Below are 7992 nucleotides of genomic sequence, written 5' to 3' on the forward strand. Positions count from 1 at the left end.
TAAGTGGCAAATGGGGCAGTTTGGAACCCGTTCATCTTAAGCACGGAAATGTGCTAGAACTTTATCTCTACGTCTGTTGGCTTTTTCTGCTTTTGGACTGGTTCTTTAATATTCCTCTGCTCTTGCCTTAAAACATAGCAACCCTTATGTATACTCTGTGGCTGGTAAAACAAGATAAGCTCAGAGGTTGTAGAAAATCTGAGTCTTAAGATTAGGAAGCAGAATGAAGTACACATTCTGGGTAGCTCAATATTCTCAACAGGAACGCATCAGTGCTATTCTGTTTCAAAGGTGAGACTTTCAAAGCCTAGGCATTTCCCTTTAAAAACAACACCAAAACGGTTGATTTTTTTTTCCACATTAAAAATTGTTGTTTTTGCCATAAGTGATTTAGCTCAGTCACTTTAAACATGGTTATTATGGACTGAATGTTTGTGCCCACCCCAAAATTCACGTCAAAATCTCATCCCCAGTGTGGTAGTGTTAGGAGGTGGGGCCTACGGGAGGTGGTGGAGAGGATGGACCTCTCACGAATGGGATTAGCGGCCTCATACAGGAGGCCCCCAGGCCAGGTGCTGTGTAATCCCAGCACTTTGAGACGCTGAGATGGGCAATTGCTTGAGCCCAGGACTTTGAGACCAGCCTGAGCAACATTACAAAATCCCCTCTCTACAAAAAATAAAAAATAAAAAAAATTGGCAAATGTGGTAGTGTGTGCCTGTAGTCCCAACTACCCAGGAGCCTGGGGCAGGAAGAGTGCTTGAGTCTAGGAGGCTGAGCTACAGTGAGCCATGGCCATACCACTGCACTCCAGCATGGATGACAGAGTGAGACTCTGTCTCAAAACAAACACTCAAAAGAGGCCGCCAGAGAGCCCTCTAAGCCTCCTCCAGCCATGTGAGGCTGTGGCTGGAAAGGAGCAGTCTGTGCCCTGGAGAAGCATCCTCCCTAGAGCCTGGCCATGTGGGCACCCCGATCCCAGACCTCCAGCCTCTAGACTGTGAAAAATAAATGCCTGTTGTCTAAGCCCCCCAGTCTATGGCATTCTTTTTTTTTTTAATAAACGAAGTCTTCCTCTGTCACCAAGCCTGGAGTGCAGTGGCATGATCTCGGCTCACTGCATCCTCTGCCTCCCAGGTTCAGGCGATTCTCCTGCCTCAGGCTCCTGCTCAGCTGGGATTACAGGCACCTCCACCACACCCAGGTAATTTTTGTATTTTTAGTAGAGACGGGGTTTCGCCATGTTGGCCACGATGGTCTTAAACTCCTGACCTCAGGATCTGCCTGCCTTGGCCTCCCAAAGTGCTGGTGTGATCCACTGCGCCTGGATGTCAGTCTATGGTATTCTGTTACGGCAGACAGTAAACAGGTAATATGGGTGGTGCTGGGGGGAATCGCAGCACACATCTTAGTTCAAATCCAGTATCTGGCAGCACAGTGTGTCAGAGAAGCGTGGCCTGGATGCTCCTTGTTAGGTACAGCCCAGCAGCTCTCAGAGTGCCCTGGTCCCTAGACCAGCCTCAGGAGCCACCCCCAGGAACTTGTAAGAAACGCGGGCCCCACCCCAACTTACAGGTGATTCTGGTGCACACTAGGCTTTGAGAACCATGGTCCCAGAGTACACCGAGGAGGCCATAGGTGCCTTGCCATCTCCCAGGCAGCTTCCACTGTCTGAGCTGAGAGACTGAGGATTCCTCTTCCTGCCCCTCCTTACTCCTGAAGATACCTGAGATTCCACAATGAGTAAAGTAATGCATTCTCTTCCTTCCTTCCATCCTTCCTTCCTTCCTTCCTTCCTTCCTTCCTTCCTTCCTTCCTTCCTTCCTTCCTTCCTTCTTTCCCTCCCTACCTCCCTCCCTCCTTCCCTTCTTTCTTTCCTTCCTTCCTTCCTTCCTTCCTTCCTTCCTTCCTTCCTTCCTTCCTTCCTTCCTTCCTTCTTTCCTTCCTTCCTTCTCTCTCTCTCTCTCTCTCTCTCTCTTTCTTTCTTTCTTTTTTCTTAGGAGTCAGAGTCTCACTCTGTTGCCCAGGCTGGAGTGCAGTGGTGTTGTCTCAGCTTGCAGAAACCTCTGCCTCCCAGGTTCAAGCAATCCTCCTGCCTCAGCCCCCTGAGTAGCTGGGGCTACAGGTGCATGCATGCTACCACGCCCAGCTAATTTTTGTATTCTTAGTAGAGATGGGGTTTCACCACATTGTCCAGGCTGGTCTTGAACTTCTGACCTTAGATGATCCACCAGCCTTGGCCTCCCAAAGTGCTGAGATTACAGGTGTGAGCCACTGCAACCCTGGCCAAGTAATGCATTATTTTATGTTAGGTGCCACCTCCTCTTTAAAAAACAGGGGAAACTGAGGAGCTATTTCACTGAAGTTGTGCCCTTTCTGGGGCCTGGCCCTGCACCCCTCAGACCATTAGCTTTTTAGATTGCACAACTAAAGACCAAAACTCATAGTTCCTGCACTTTACATTTTATTGCTTAAAAAAGATGGTCTCCTAAAGAGTATTGTGCTGATGCAATGGAATGACATGAAAAAGCTTGAGGAAGCTGGGATTTACCATGTCAGAGAAAAATCATCCAAGTGATTTGTGCATTCTATGTACTGAAGTTCGCTAGGGTGAACGTTTCCCCCTTTTTTGGGCACTAATGGGGTGGAAGTTTGCAGAGGGCAACCACTTGATTCCAGGATTATAACCCAGCTCTGTGCTGAGGAAGCGCCCCCATAAGCTTTACAGGAGCAGACAAACTTGGGCTTGAGAACTGCGAGGATTCTGTCTCCCGCACATATGTGCTATAACTTTTTGGAACGGCCTAACCAGCTTTCTGGAATAGAGCCACCTTCTCACAGGAAAGGGATTGGGAAATGAATGGCTTAAAAGCATTTAAAAGTTCCTTTTGCAATTACAGGGTGCTATCAGCTATAAATGCTTGCTAATCACTATTTTCCCCAGGCTCCTAATTTCTACAGGTGCCAGAGAAATGCAAGATTAAGTGAAACATTAGCAAATACTTCGAGTGCTGTATTTTAAACATAGATACATTAACTGTGGTATTTCCAGTTGGGAAACATGAGACCGTAATAAAGAAATTGGAATCCTAAGTGCCCAAGAGTGCTCTCCCAGGGGGCTTTTAATCACTGGAAGTAGCAGGATTTCTTGAGAACATGCCCAGAGATCTGAAAATGGGCAAAGGTGTTCCAAGTTTGAGAAATAAGAAAATATTAGGTTAGCGATAGTCTGGAAGCATTTTTCTTTCCTACATTTTCTCATGGTGTTGGGATTTGTCCCTTTTTCTCTCACAGCATGAGTCTGACATGCTCCAGGTTCGTCCTGGAAGCCAGTGCCTGGGTGTATGCTGTGTGCCTGAAGTCAGTTCACGGAGTGAGACCCCAGGCACATGGGGAGACCTGCTTTCTGGCCCCTGCTCTACCAGTGTGTCCCTTATGAGTCTCAGGCAAGTCCCAGTTTGTGAAGTTGACCTCCAGGCCCCGGCCTGCCACTCTGCATGTGAGTAGCAGACTTGATGTTGAGAAGGCCCTGGGGCAAATCCATCTCCAGGGGAGGGAGGCTTTTGGTGGCTGGCTGCCATCTGAGTGGACATCAGGCAGTCAGCACTAATCGCCACCTAGTTTCCCTTTGTTCTAATCTTGCACTTTATATTCTGTCAAGAGGAGTGTGTGTGTGTGTGTGTGTGTGTGTGTGTGTGTGTGTGTGTGTTGTAATTATCAGACCTGTAAGTTTATTTGGTTAAGTTTTATTTGTCATACAAAAACCAAGTTTCAACATTTCCTTCCTTCTGTTTAAGCAAATCGATTTTTTTAAAGCAAAACCATGAAAAACCCAGTGCTTAATCACCTTCCTCAAAAATCTATATATGCTAAGTGCAGTGTGGCATCGTGGATTGGATCCCAGAAAAAGAAAAAAAAAAAAAAACCTAAGTGGAAAACTAATCAAATTCAAATAAAGTCTAGAGTTTAATTAGTTCCAAAAAAAAAAAAAAAGCATAGCAAGGAAAAACAATCAATGTATAGCCAGATATGTGGGCACCCTATGGGTCAGTCAAGTTGGCACATTAATTATCACCAGGCCTCTAAAATTTTTCAAGAATAGTTGAAAGACCATGAGCATGAGAGTCAGACAGATCTGACTTTGAGTACCAAGTACCGGCTCTGCTACTGGCCAGCAATTCTCTTCAGCCTGTCCACCTGGAAAAGGAAGTGGTAAAAATGTCTCCTTTTCAGAGATGCTGTTCCTTGTTCCCAAAGACCCAGCCCATGGGCCATGAGCGATCCCAAAGGATATACACACATACACACAAAAACAGTCTACTCAATACGATTGTCTCATAGTTCCATCTGCCTTCCGACATATGACCACCCACGTCACATGACCGGGTGATATGGTTTGGCTGTGTCCCCACCCAAGTCTTACTTGGAATTGTAATAATTCCCACACGTCAAGGGTGGGGCCAGGTGGAGATAATTGAATCACGCAGTTTCCCCCACACTGTTGTCATGGTAGTGAATAAGTGTTATGAGATCTGATGGTTCATAAACGGGAGTTCCCCTGAACACGCTGTTTTTCCTGCTGCCATGTAAGACGTCCCTTTGCTCTTCCTTCACCTTTTGCCATGATATGAGACTTCTCCAGCCGTGTGGAGCTGTAAGTTCATTAAATCTCTTTTCTTCATAAATTTACCTGGGCTTACGCATGTCTTTATTAGCAGCATGACAACAGACTGATACACCGGGTGTGGAGGAAGAGTATTGAGAACACCAGGATAAATTTATTTTCCTAATCAAAATTTGCCTTTTTCCCTCAGAGTTCTCTGCCACCTTCAGCTTGTAAGGTCTGTCATCTCATCGGGGTTAACACCTGCCCACAGGTGTTGATAAACCTGTGACTACAGACCTTGGTGCTTGAGCCCCACCCATGGTCAGCACTGATAAGTCATCAGGCTCAGCGGAGCATAGCTCTTACCAAGCAACTAGAGGAAAGGTGAAGAGCATTCTAGAATAGGGGACAAAAGAGTATCCACTTAGGTAATATCATGGGTAGTCTCACTGTACAGGAAATAGAAACATTGCCTTATCCTAGAGCAGGACACACCCCCAACTGGGACGCTCCTCAAGTTCTACAATTTCATCTGTGCCTCCAAAGTGGTAAGATTTTAATGAAACGGTGACATGCTGAAACTACTCAATGGTGCGGTGGTTTTATGACAGCAAGAAGTCACGAATATTTATTTAGACTTTTTTGAGATCATTTGGACATAGGCTGGGCTAAATCTTAAGATTTTCATTTTTTGTTTTGTGTTCTAGTTTTTATTGTCACCAAAGTTACGTATGCACATAGTTTAAACATTCAAAAAGCTCTGCAAAGATTGTTAGAAAAAAAACCCAGGAGCTCCCAGCCCTCCTGTCCCTCATTTTCCCCGCAAGGAAGTAGCCACTTCACTGGGAGCTGAGATTTGAGTATTTACCTCTGTCTTTAAAACCCATGCTCAATTGCCACTGCCACCCTTCACCTTGCAACATCAGGCATTATTTACTCACTTGTGATGGAGACGAGGGTTTGCTGAACTCTCCTCCTGCCCCTCCTCCACTTCCATCCCCACGACCTTCACACACCTCCCCAATGTTGTTCCACCATCATTTTGCTTATGTCAGTGTTCAAAGTTTATATCATTATGACTAAAGATTATTCACAGCTGAGCCATGCATTTGCTCTGCAAAGTTTTGTTTTCCCTGCACTTCCTAAGTGTCTTTTTTGTTTGCTTGGTTTTCATGTTTTTGTTATGAATTCAACCTCAAACTCCTTTCCATTTGTCTGAATCTCCTGTCAAGACATTCAGCCACCAGACCTGCTATCCTGAAGACGTCTTTCAGGTCCTCCTACCCTGCTCCATCTGAGGGTCACCCTCTAGGCCAAGTGAGCAGCTAGATTCCGAGATGGCCCTTCACTACTGTGACACACATTCTCCTCCTCTCACTTCCTTTCTGTATTCCATAGCTTCGCCTTCTTCATTTGGTGGAGCACATTTCAGTGGCTGTCTGAGAAAGGGAGCCTGGGGGTTCATTTATTTTAGACCTTGACTCCCTGAAATGCCTTGAATCTGCTCTAATGCAATCTATTTGGCTGGACATAGATGTCTAAGCTGAAAATTTATTTTTCCTTTACAATAATGAAGAAATTAGGCACCATTGCCTCTGAGTTCCTGCTATCACCTAGTGAAGCGATTTTGATTTCTGCTTGTTAGATGTTACTTATGCTTTTCTTTCTGGACATTTGTAGTGTTTTTTTGGGTACAATGTTCTGAACCTTCACCATGCTATAAAATTCCATTCATTATATTGGGTCCTTAGTGAGTCTTTCTATCAGGAAACTCATGCCTTTTACTTCTTGAGAAGTTTTCTTGAATTACTTTTTTGATTATTTCTTCTGTTTTAGATATTATTTTTATGTTTTTAAAATGGATATTAGGCTTTCTGGAAATATCTACTTTTGTCTTATCTTTTCTCTCCTCTTTTCTGTTCTCTTTTTGCTCTATGTTCTGGAGATTTCCAAATCTTTCCCTTCTAATTCTTCTATTGAGTTTTCCATTTTGCCATTATCTTTTCATAGCCAGGAGCCCTTTTACTGTTATTCCCTGAGTGTTCCTGGATTTCCTTCTTCTTCATAGTTGGTAACTGGGACAAAGAAGCTGATTAAAGATGTGAGGATTTATATGGGTTTGGTGGGTGTAGGGTTCTCGTGGGGTGATCTGCTGAGCTGTGTAATGGGAGAACCACTAGCACCGCTAGCTATATTTAGGAAATTTCCTCTTGAGCTGGTCAGGTTCCCCAAAAAAGCATTTTTCAGTCTGTTGCCTGGAGGACTTGGGCTTGGTGTTAGAGTTCTGGGAGCAACGTGGAGGAAAGCTGAGGCCCTCTGAATGAGCCAGGGTTCTCCAGAGGAGCAGAGCCAGCAGGAGACTGGCTCAGACCACCACAGGAGCTGTTAGATATGAATTCAGCAGGGCAGGCCAGCACCTGGAGACTCAGACCGGAGGGAATGTTGCAGTCTTGAAGCAGGATATCCTCTTTTCTGGGAAATTTCAGTTTTTGCTATTAAGACTTTCAGTTGATTCAACCCATATTATCAAGGGTAATCTGTCTTATTGATTGTAGGTGTTCACCACATCTACAAAAGACCCCATGGCAACACTTAGGTCAGCATTTAATTCAGTAACTGCGTACCACGGCCTGGCCAAGTAGGCAAAGAGGCAAACTATCACAGCCTCCCTATCCAATTAAATACTTACTAATTCATCAATAATTAATTCAATACATGTTTATGGAGCACCTGCTCTGTGCTGGGCACTGCTGTCGGCCTTTCTCCCCTCTCCTCCGAGCGTTCTCCAGCTCTCAGCCGTGCAGTTCTCCCAGCCCAAGAGCCTGGATCATGTCTGTGGAGAAGAAACCCCAGCCTGTCTGTGGCAACAAGGTCACCTACATAGCAGAAGCAGGAAAATATGAGCTTGCTCCTTAGACAAACCTCCGGCAATGCCTTGCTTCGTCTCACTCCTTCCTAGCCATGCAAAGTCACCTGGCAGCTGGCCAAGATGTTGTCCAGATTTTAAAATCACCTTGCCACTGGATTATATTAACTACGTTGTAAGTGCATTATCAGTGCCCATTGTGGTCAACTTAACATTGTCAGTGTTTCTCACAAATTAAATAGTATTTGCAAATCTTGAAGGAGTTTCACTTGGAAAAAGTCAAAAACAAACTTGCATTTCTGTGTAATTAGAAGTAATAAAATAAAATTTGCTTAATTAGATCCACTAACTGAACCTTACCTTCCCCCAGTTAATCTGATTTAATGAAGTTTTGCTATATTATAGGATTAAACACATGAAGGCTTTTATTGGATTGACTATCATTTGAAATGTCTTTTTCTCTCCTCAGTGCTAAGCCTAAGTGCTTAGTATCATGAAGATAAGAATCATGAAACTCAGA

The sequence above is a fragment of the Macaca mulatta genome, chromosome 18 (assembly GCF_049350105.2).
Source record: "Macaca mulatta isolate MMU2019108-1 chromosome 18, T2T-MMU8v2.0, whole genome shotgun sequence".
NCBI classification, from domain to species: Eukaryota; Metazoa; Chordata; class Mammalia; order Primates; family Cercopithecidae; genus Macaca; species Macaca mulatta.